The 12032-nt window shown below is 37.6% G+C and overlaps 1 long non-coding RNA gene across 2 annotated transcripts in view; it reads right to left on the bottom strand.

Moving 5' to 3' along the window:
* The window catches only part of LOC117308849 (uncharacterized), a 123605-nt gene that overhangs the window by 104053 nt on the left and 7520 nt on the right, over positions 1–12032 (bottom strand). The window lies entirely within an intron of this gene.

A 12032-nucleotide genomic window follows, 5' to 3' on the forward strand; every position in this document is an offset into this window, starting at 1 on the left:
ACTTCAATAATAAGTTCCATCTTCAGGATTTCCCTACACTGATGCAGGTTCGAAAATATTAAACCCATTCACATCAGATACTGTTATTACCAAAGCGTGGTCTCTCTTTGCTGAGAAGATACAACATTCTGGGGTTCTGGGGATTAAAAGTATTTTAATAACAGAGTTATTATTCATAATGGGCAAGATAATCCACTACTTGAGAGCAATCAGTCAAAAATCAGAAAGTAACACATAACTGACAGAATTATAATTTTATTGGCAATGTTCTTTGGTCACTAAGAAACAAGACGGGTTACCCAGAGGCAGCCAGGTGGCTATTTATTTATTGCAAATTGAAGGGAAATTGCCCACATTAGCTCCACCAACTAGTTGTTTACATGTGGCCAACCGCAGCAATGCCAGTAGTTATTAACAACGCACTGCTGTTACTCTTCCTATCTTCCTACCTACTCACACTCAAAGGGATAGAGAAGGACTTCAAAGGCCTGGACACACTCTTCTCAAAACCACTCTTCTATGTTGCAAGACACAGAAAATATTCACTCCCATAGAAAATTCATGGGTCTACAGCTTCACTGAGCATAATTTCAGAACACAGGCTTGCAAATTTGTACAAATAGTTCTGATTATTCACCTTCACGCTAAATACAGTTTTACGTTTTTACTATCTAGAGAGCATTTTTCTTATTTCACAGCACATAAAACAAAACCTATGTAAAACCATGCCTTTCCAATTATAAGCATTATTCTCCACTATTGATGAATTCAGTATTTTTCAGCTCGTGTCTATGAATTTTCTCGGTTGCTATAGAAAATGGACTCTGCAGAGATCTTTTAAAGCCAAACCACTTCCCAAACTCTACCCATTCTACCTGTAATTATATCTCAATCCATCCTGGAAGGAAATGACTCCTGCCCTGAAGGAGTTTAAACTATAAGAAAAGTCAAATTCCTTTTCCCAAGCTGCTTTTCTTTTTCTGCAAGATGAAAGTAACTTAATCTATTTTTAAGTAACCTAATTTGTGACACTGCTTCCCCTTTTGTCGATAGCCTCTTCTGATCTAATCCATGGCTGTAGGTACCATCTATATGCAGACGATTCACAAACATATACTTCATCCCTCCTCAGCTCCAGACCCATTTAATCCACTTACCATTGGACATCTCAATATAGCTTTCAAAACACTTAATTCAGTATCTCTAAAACTTAGCTCATAATCTCTACCCCGAAAAGCCATTCCTGCTACTCCAGTCTTTCCATATATAGTTTCCAAAGCAAAACTTCAGAAATATATTCTCAAATCTGACTGTCCTCTTACTTCACCACCAAACCATTTCCCAAATCTTGCCCATCCCAACTAATTAGATCTCAAATCTGTCTACTTGACTCTAACTCCACAGCCACTGCCCTAGTCCAAGCCACTTTTCTCTCCAACCTGGCTCACTGCAATTGTCCTTGAACTGCTCCCATCACCCACACTTCTATCTTGCAATCCAGCAGCCTGACATCTATAACGACAGATCTGATCACATCATTCCCAAACTATAACCTGCCCACAGTCTCCTATAATCTTCATGATGAGGTCTGCATATCTTTAACATGATGTGTAGGGCCTTGCTTGAAGTCTGAACTCTTTGCCAAGACCTATATGGCCCTACCTCTCCAGGTTTATCACCTGCCAATCACCTGGCTCTCATTTTCTCAGTTAAGTCACTTGTTTGTCCCACCTCAGGATCCTTACTCAGATAGCCTCCTCTGACCATAATGTCTTTCCATATTTATTCCCTTGCAAACAGCTTCAACTTAAGTATCACTTTCTCAAAGAGACTGTGTCAGATTGTATTTTTCTGAAAACGTTTATAGCATAGCAATATTTCTTATCTTATATGCTTTCCCAGAGTTCTGTCCCTTGTCCAGTAAGAGCTAAAGTCTGGTTCCCCTCCTCTTGAACTTAGGCTGGCTTGTGACTTCTCCAACCAGTAGAGTAAGGCAGAAGTGCTACTGTGTGACTTCCGGGACTAGGTCATAAAAGGGATACAGCTTCTGCCTGCCTTTTTCTTGCAATAGCTTTGGAACTCATCCATAATTCTGTGAGGAAGCCCAAGCTCGTGGCCTTATGAGTTGTTCTGGCCCGGAGTCAGCTAAGATTTTAGCCAACAGCCATCGTCAAGTACCAGACACAGGACTGAATGTCCTTCAGACAATTCCGGCCTCTTTGCTCTGATTCCTCCAACTGAGTCCCCAGATATCAAGAAGATATCAATAATTTTACAATTGTAAAATTATTAAATGCAGTTCTGTTAGAGAGAGTTAAAGAAAGAGGACCTTGGCATTCAGAAATTGGAAAAAAGAAGCTAAAATGAGTAGCAGGGAAATAATGAGTGACTTTTCAATAAATCCTTTAGAAACAAGTGAAAATAAAAGACTACAATGCTGTGCTTTGGAATCACACGTTGGTGGTGTTTGTATTTGTGTGATGGGGAAGCTAAGACATAAGTAAGATGGGTTGACAGTGTATATTTTCACATAAAGCCTAGCTAAAAGCGTAAAACCCTGGGAACTGGGAAGCGGTGAGAAATACCTTAGTACGTTAAAAAAAAAAGTCACCCAAAGTTGACTTTTTGACTTTTAGAAAAGTCAAAACGTTTTTAAAAGTTCAATATCCAAGCAATGATGTCACTAGCAAAGTGAGAAAAGGGATAAAAGGACACGGAAGTAGGAACCAGTGTAAGAACCCTGTTGTCAGCAGCTCTAAGCAACAAAATCACAAAAGTATTCACAATTAGATTGCGGCCAAGACACAGAAGCCAGCATCAAAGAGCTTCTCTGCCTGAAAGCGCTCTCCAACAAAGAAAACAAATTATAAATACATCACTGGAACTAATGTGGATAGAGACCCTAACAATTTCCCCCACATCATATACAGTAAATAAAAATATCACTGTATTAATAATAAAGCTGTCTTTTCTAATAATGTCAGATGTGAAAACCATATAGGTAAGTTCTCTAATGCCATTTTCACTGTAAGGTCTTAAGTTCTTCGAACCTGATTTTTCCTTTTGTTGATTTTTTCAAGACTCTGATTTTCAAGATATCCTTATTTTCAGCTGATTTGTGTTGTGATAAACAATGATACATTTGCAAAATTGATTTCATACAGTATCTAGAATGAAGGAAAATAGGCATGTAAAAAGGAAATGGGTAGATATATGCACTTTATTTATGTTATCAAGAAAACCTTGAATAAAACTACTTTCATGGTTATTTTAAAATCTCCATGGGACTGAAAAATGGATAAACAAACAGTGTAGATACATAAAAATCTATAAAGGAAAATCAACACACTTCTGGAGAAAGAAAGGGAACAATAAGGCTCTCCAAGGATTAGTGCTACAATAGATGCAAGTTTTAACTACTGTAGACCACAAGCCACAATAAATTCTCTAAAACTGTACTTCAAAGCCAAGCACTTTGAGATAATAAAATGTCCAATCAAATGGGTTGTCTTGAAAGATGTCTACAGTGGATAGAAAAATGCCAGCTAAGCTTTACTCTAAGCGTATATAAGAATGTATTTAAGTAAAAAGTAATCCAAATCCCATTTACAATCTAATTGGGTCTGAGCTATCAGCAAAAGCAGGGACAGAGAGGACTTTGTAGACTGACAATCCCTCAAGACATCGATGTACCGCGTTCCTTTTAGCTAATGCCTTTAAACAGAGAGTCTTCCAAAACGCCACACGGAAAAAGTAGCCACGCATTATAGCCTCTATTCAGAAACTAATTCCTGAACCGCCCAATTCGATCTCACAGCTCATCCAGCCTTGCTCTCATTTCCCAGCGTCGAACTTCAGAATTCATTTCCCTTTATGCTGCCGCTCCGAGCTCTCAGATCTGACAACCTGAGCTAGCTCCAGCTAAAAGCCTGCCTACCTGCTCACTGAAAGCATCACCAGCAAACCTCCTGATACCTATTCTGGCCCAACGTGGCCTTTCCCCACGGGGAGCCCCTTACCGAGGGTAGGATGCCTCACAGGAAGGACTGGACATGATATTCTGCTGAGGCCAGAAGAACAAGTAAAGCAATGGGCATTATTATCAAGATATATTATGGACATTTCTTCTCTCTCTCTTTCTCTCTCTCGTCTTTCTTTCTTTTGCGAGAATGCATCTCATTTAATATAATGAAAACAAACAGAAAATCAAGCTTTACTTCACTGCATTTTGGTTGTGTGCATTCTTTCCAGTTAGCATCAATACCAGAAAAATTATCTGAATTTTGCCTAATTCATGTTTATTTTGCATGAATATAAATTTTGCCATCCTTATCTCTCAGTGGTTACAATCACAGAGCTGCATAATGTTCTTCGTTTAAATTACAGTATTGTCAAATTAGCAAGAACATAGACAAGAATAGCAATGGAATTGTTATGCGTATATGCTTTCTAAATTACAATATGTGCAATACTATGTACACTCTAAAAAATACTGGTATTCCATAACTGAAAACCAGCATCTGAATGCAAATGTCTTATGTTTTTCTGTCTTTTAACTCCCACTGCAGAACACTATCTAAATAACGGATCTTCTTGGCTTATAATTACAAAGTGCCATATGCCTTTCTTTTAATTAAATGATTTCCATATTATATCCAGTTTGTTTTATTAAAATAAATCAAAAAGAGAAAAAGCCTGGTTGAATTAACTACAAGATTAACACGCAGGCATGACTTAATTCTGCTTGAGATCACTCGTTCCTATGAACTATTTGTTGTCTTTAATTCTGTAGAATTTCAGCAAAACCTGTCTGCATCAGTGGTGTAGGTGATGGAATGCTACAATTCCCTTCACATCCACGGTGTCCCAAACACAACAAAGGCAGATTTTTAAAACAGGTTGAGACCATTTGTTCATGCCTTCAATATACGAGTTTCAAACTTATTCCAACCCGGTGCATAGTATGCTTTTGCCATCTGCTGGAACAATGATAGACTGCAGGTGTAATAATCTGCAGCAAGAGGGGTTGAGACAATGGTGATTAAATTGGATTAACCAGACACTTTAAAGATGATTTCTCAGGGCTCTAACACATATAGAAGCAGAGTAATCAGTCTCTTTCAAGACTGTTAGGAAAGAAATCTTCCAAAATTAGAGACCTTCAGGGAAGCCTGAGAACCTTTCCTTTGTCTATGATTACTATCTTTGCAAAGGTTCCTTTAAGATGCAAGTGTATCTATTTAGAATATGCAATGCCGTGGCAAAACAAGAGAAAGAAGTCTGGATTTCCAAAAGCTGGAGGCTTAGATAATAGAGGGAAAATTGCAGAGTCATACTAAATCATTTTCATTTTCAGCAAACATTAATTTTTGCTGAAAATTAATTATTTTTCCGTAAATATGATCCATTTCTCCATTATTTGACAGGAGAAGTTTTCCGTGGTCTTCTTACATTTAGGGGCCACAACGTGCATTCCATAGCATTTTGAACTTACGATAGCATTTTAATTTTGCAGTTCTCTGAGTTTGGTAGACTCAACGTTTATTACCTTCATCTGAGTGGTCTGGTAACTGAAATATAGAGAATTGGAGCAGGTAGACTCTAAAATGACCCCTAATGATCCCGCCTCCTGGTATCCATACCCTTGTGTAATTTTCTATCCTGTGGACTGTGTTCTGGACTTGGAGACTTGCGTCTTACAAATACAATACAGCAAAAGTAATGGAATGCCACTTCTGAGGTTAGGTTATAAAAGACGTGACCTCCATCTCTCTCTCTTTCTCTTTCTCCTCTCTCTGTCTCCCTCCTTCTCCCTCTGACTCTTCTCACTTGCTGAGTCTGATGAAGCAAACAGCCATGCTGTGAGCTGCCCCGTGGAGAAGACACAAGGAAGAGGGGGAGTTCTCTGACAAACAGCCAGTGAGAAAAATGAGGCCCTTAGTCCGACAACCCGCAGAAAACCGAATCCTGCCAAAACCACGAGTGAGCTTGGAAGGAGATCTTTCCTCAGCTGACCTTTGAGGTGACTGCAGCCCTGGCACTATCTTCACCGCAGTACCACACGTGACCCTAAGCCAAAGTGCCCAGCAAAGCCACACACGCATATCTCAGGCACAGAAATCATTAACTCATAAATATGTTTTTAGCTTGAAGCTAATACGTTTTAGGGTAGCTTGGTATGCAGCAGTAACTAATACCAGTAGAGTCAGTGATTTCCCATAGATACCAGCCTAGCTAATGATGTTGCCTTTAGGCAGCAAACACGTTTAGCTTATCTCAGTAAAAGTCAAGAGAAACTCTCATGCCAGCAAATTTGAAAATTATGCAAAAGCAAGAGAAGAAACAAGTGATGCAATGTAACAAAAAATTCACTGAGCACCTAATCTTTGAAAGGCCTAGATTAGGTAAACAAGAAAGAAAAGTTCAATATTGAATGGGAAATGCCATAGACTGAATACTTCTGTACCCCTAAAATTCATATGTTGAAACTTAATCCCCAATGTGATGGTATTTGAATGTAGGGTCTTTGGGAAGTGATTAGGTCATGAATGAAATTAGTGCCCTTATGAAAAAGTACACAGGGAGCTCCTTTACCCCTTCCACCATATGAGATTATAGTGAAAAGACAGCCTTCTATGAACCAGGAAGCAGGCTCTCACCAGGCACTGAATCTGTCCTTGATCTTGGACTTCCCAACCTGCAGAACTATAAGAAATAAATTTTTGTTGTTTATAAGCCACCCAGTGCATGGTATTTTTGTTATAGCTGCCTAAACAGACTAAGACAGGAAGTAATACAGGTAAAGATGAGTTAATACAGGAAGATTAGATTGAAGGATAGTAATAATGACGCTAATGTTAGTATGACTCGAGGAAGAACATCCCCCCATGTAAAAATTGGGATAGACACCAGTGGGCAGACAGCTTTTGAAACAGGCCTTGTAAGGAAGCCTAGGATTTCAAAAAAGGAAGAAAATTCTGAGTAATGGTTAAAACGGGAAAATGTACAGTAGTAAGAAAATGAGGCATATTTAAGTAAGAGTGAGTGAGTGGTTCACACACAGAAGATACTGGGGAATAAATCTGCATCAGTCACATGAGCAAAAGTCCTGAATGCCAGGTCCAGGTCCAAGAAGTCTGCACTTAATTAATTCTGCAAGGATCCAATGAAATTTCCTGGAAAGGAGAAAGCTTGAGACCAAATTAGCATCTTAAAAGAATTATTTTGCAACAAAATGAAGGACGGGTCCAGATGGTACAAGGAAAAATGTGAAAGACTTTGAAATGGACCAAAAAGGTTATTGGGTGACTTTAATCCTAAACTACAGGTGTTGAGAGCAGGAGTCAGGTGTACTAGGACCATGGGCCAAAATGGGCCAGTGGTCTGTTTTTGAACAGTATTGGAGCTATGAATGGTTTTTATATTTTTTGAAAGGTTATAAAACAAAACAGAACAAAGCCAAGGTGAATATGTAACAAGAACCATATGTGGACCACAGAGCCTAAAATATTTACTATCTGGTCCCTTCTAGAAAAAATTTGCTAACCTCTGTTCTAAAGAACATTCTTCCAGGTTCTGAATCTAAGGGATTTGCACCTTTCTTGGTCTTTTGAGCTATTTTAGAATTCTGTAAATTGTAGATAACTGATAGCACTGCAAATGGCTCTTGTCTGTTAGCATGCAAGACAATCCTGTCTGATGGAGAGACATTTCATTTCTCCTCCCTAACCCCACCTGCCCGCCCCATCCCTATGAAAAAGAGTTGGTTTTGCTTCCGTCTATAAAATCATTTCATGGCCTCTATCTCTGCTTTTTGATTTATTTTTTGAACTGGTTGTTAATATCTAACTGGTTACCTCATAAGTTCATGAGTTAAATAAAATCTTTGACATGTATTGATCTTATGTTTTTTATGAGAGTCAGGATTTGGCCTTTTTATAAATGCACATTTTAACAATAGGAAAAGAAAAAGATGATAAATTAGAGATGATCAAAGCTGTCTCTAAGAGTTACGCATGTTCCAGTGTATCATTAAACACCATGGAGTTCTGGGTGTCTCTGGTTATTAAGTTCAGCAATTCCCCAAGTATATATGGAGGTTAGAGACTAAGCAGGCACATCAGCCCCCTATTGATCCTAAGGATGTTCTGGGTGTTAAGGTGAGGACCAAACCAAGCAAAGTCCAACAGAGCAGCATCTCTCCTACTGGATAGTCACTCAGTGAGGGTCTAGATGAAGGGAAAACCCCATCCAGTAAAAATAATAGCATAAAACCTCAATGTGGCAAGGAAAGGCACAGTATGGGAGTCAAATCTTGTACCTGAGCCCTGAGTGTGTCAGCAATGCCCCCTAACAGTGGGTTCTTTTCCACGTCTCCCCAGATGGCAAATATTGGTCTCTTCTTCTGGAAAGCCCTCTTTTCTCTCCTCTCTCATCCTCTAATCTCCGTTTTAGACTAGGACATGACTTCCTCCTTCAAATGTTTTACTTTCCTTCTTGCTTTTTCAAGCACTTTTTTCCCTCCCTTCTAGCTGCTATGCAAAAATCCTCTCCACTAGTTCTTTCTTAATTGACTCTGATGGTCCATTAGAACCAATTCAGCAAATAACTATTTATCTTTGCTCTACAGCAAGAAGGGTTTAATCCTGAAACTCTGAGTGAGTTGATATTTGTGTGTTTGGGGATGGTGGTAGTGAGATATTTAAATTCTAAAAGGTGGAAGAAGTTCATTTTTCCTATAGAAAAAATCTGAATTAACTTAACTTACACTTCCACAAGGGTAATGGCAATGAATATGGGGGAAATAAGGTGGATTAAGAAGGTGTTGTGTAGGTAGAATATTCATAAATTGGCATTTTATGGAATATAGAGGATGAAACTTAAGAATTGTTATAAAAGGTATTCCAGTATGTCAAGGGTGGTCCATTGGTAATGATGTTAACAGTTATGGGAAATTCAGGTCAAGGAATTGGTTTGGGAGGTTGTTAGGGGGATTATGATGTGACTTTTCTCAATATAAAGGGCAATTATAGTTGTAATAGTCATTACAGAAAAATTCAACAAAGTGACTAGGCCTTGGAGAATGAATAGTGTAGTGTAAAAGTAATTCCTGTCTATACTACAGATAAATCATATTGGATACTTATTTTGTTTTTTACCTAATTCTAGAGTAGAAACTTTTCCATGACCTCATAGAACTTTTCTATTATTTTATCCCTGGATTTGAAGAAGAAATACAACAACAAAAACTGTCTGTTCTTATACTTACTATGTTTGGAATGCAATTATGGGATATTCCCTATTTTTAAAAAGCTTCCCCATATAGCAAAATATGATTATGATCTTCTGTTAATCTCTGAAAACTATAATACCATCATTAATCTTTATCAACTGAGTCCATGGATTTTACATCTCTGCAAGATCAGTCAGCAATTCAAGAAGATTTTTTTGTTTTGTTTTGTTTTTGTTTTTTGCGGTACGCGGGCCTCTCACTGCTGTGGCCTCTCCCGCTGCGGAGCACAGGCTCTGGACGCGCAGGCTCAGCGGCCATGGCTCATGGGCCCAGCCGCTCTGCGGCATGTGGGATCTTCCCGGACCGGGGCACGAATCCGTGTCCCCTGCATCGGCAGGCGGACTCTCAACCACTGCGCCACCAGGGAAGCCCTCAAGAAGATTTTTATCAGTGGCAACTAACATCTGGAATGGAATAAGTCATATTTCATTTACTTTATCAGACTAAGTTTATATTTTACTATTTTGATTCAGATATTGAAAAGAGACAAGACCTCATGATTTCTAAGTAATTTTTCTATATACGTGGTTTTGTTTTTTTGTTGTTGTTATTGTTGTTGCTGTTTCTTTCCATCTGGCCAGAAAAGGGTGTTCAGAGTCCTAAATTTTCCAATACCTCCAAAAATAAATAAGTTAAAAAAAAATCAAGCCCATTTAAAAGCCTGATTCTATGTAGTTTAATGTGTAAAAAATGTTTCAAAGTCAAACATTCTTTATTTCCCCATTTTCCGTCATTACTTTGTACAAAATACAACTTCATTTGTAAAAGAGAGGTGTTAACATTTTTTGAGAAAATGGATTGTATTCTGAGCCTTGGCAAATCTATGGAAATCAACACTCAGTCACATGAATAATATGAATCCTAGTTTCAGGACTTGCTTTAGGCAAAATATGTCATATAGACAATCTTTTCTTGCCTCCCTGGAGACCAGGGTGAGAATCTGACAGAGTAGAAACCAGAAAACACATTACCCTCAAACTGAAATATTGTTTAGGCCCCAGACATTTCCTATTCACTTTAAGAAAACTAAGACCCACATACCACATGACAGTTAGTTCCTTTCAAATAAATTTGTTTTTGTACAGATCCAGTGGTGAAAAAAAAGATTAATCTTCAAGTAAAATACCAAGAAAAAGCATAAGTGTGTTTTTTTCTACCTGTTCTAATGAATTAAACATTCTTTTTTGAGGTAAAACAAAGGCTTAACTGCTTTTGAATGTCCTAGAGCTAGTAGAGTGAAGTACACTCAAATTGTTTTTCATAGAACTGATTTACTACAGTCCTTCAGCATGACGAAGAGCCCACTCCAAACTAAATCATTTCACTACTGTCAAACCTAGAATTTACCAAACAGTATTTAAAATGCAACACAGTATTCAAAATGAATCCTTAATGAGTTATTATACTTTTTTTTTTAACAAAAACTTTGTACACTGAGGCAAAGTACTGAGGATCTCTTAGAGGTGTTACATGCAATTAATCATAAAGATTTTTTTCTGGGAAAATAAATCTATGTAGGTTTTTAAATTACAGTATTAGGAGTCTTTTTATCATGTGCATGGTAATTAAAATTTATAAGTAGAACACACAAATCTTTTATACACTAAATCTGTCTACTTCACATGTAGCTACACAGGTCAATGCCTTCTAAATTTTTATGCTGGCAAATTTTCACTAACCCTGCTGAATTCCCTCCCTTATGCAAAATAATTTTTTATACTCCAGGGACAACTACTGTAGTTTATCAGAGGAATTCCTGACCTCCAAATCAAACTTAGGTTAAGCATGGGGTTTAAATTATCTGCAATTATTTAATATGGTCTGACATTATCAAAATGGTTTAAGGAACATATTTTAATCTACAATTTATCTCCCTTTTTGAAAAAGTTCTTCTGGTTACTCAGGCAAATAAAAACGTCTAATTTACTTAAGAAATGATTATCTCTTAGGGATAAGATTTGTAAATACAAACATTTTGAGATTACAGAAATTGTAGACATTTGTTTGTGAGAGAGGATTGTTGGGAGAATAGAAAAAGCATGAACTTTGGTTTGAGAACACTATTCAAATTTGAGTTCTGTCCTTACTGGCAATTGATCTCCCTGAGTCTCAATGTTCTCATCTGTCAAATGGGACAATAATATAGACTTTGCAGATTTGATAGGCTTAAAAGAGCTGGGCAGTAAAGGAACAAGCACATGCTATTCAATGAATAATGATTCCTTTTTTGTCAATACCTATACCAGGAAAATGTGACAAGAAATTACTTGGATCCGCATACTTTTATTGGAGAGAAAGATTTCTTCTGGTTTCTGACTTAAATTCTTGGGAATACAATAATATATCAGTAGGGCTGGGAACATTCTAACTTTGTTTCATTATTTTTGTTTAGACAAACTCCAATTACAAAATTCTGATGCATTCTAGTCCAGTCATCTTGTATTACCTGACACTGGCCGGCATGGCCCAAGACAAATCCGCTTACCAAATAAATAGTTCTAAGCAAATGAACCTGGCTGTGAGTCAACAGTCATCAGTTACTATAACAGCAAAAGCTAGAATTATAAGCTCACCTCTCACAACTCGCTACAACTATGGGTAGTAAAAAAAAGCCAAACAACCCTATGATTTGACATGCCAGAATTAATATACATAACCACATATCCCCAACTTCTCTGACATAAACAGTCACTAAGTTTAGTTGAGTTATAATTAGAGAGGCGTAGTGGTTAGCAGAGAA

The sequence above is a fragment of the Tursiops truncatus genome, chromosome 18 (assembly GCF_011762595.2).
Source record: "Tursiops truncatus isolate mTurTru1 chromosome 18, mTurTru1.mat.Y, whole genome shotgun sequence".
NCBI lineage: Eukaryota > Metazoa > Chordata > Mammalia > Artiodactyla > Delphinidae > Tursiops > Tursiops truncatus.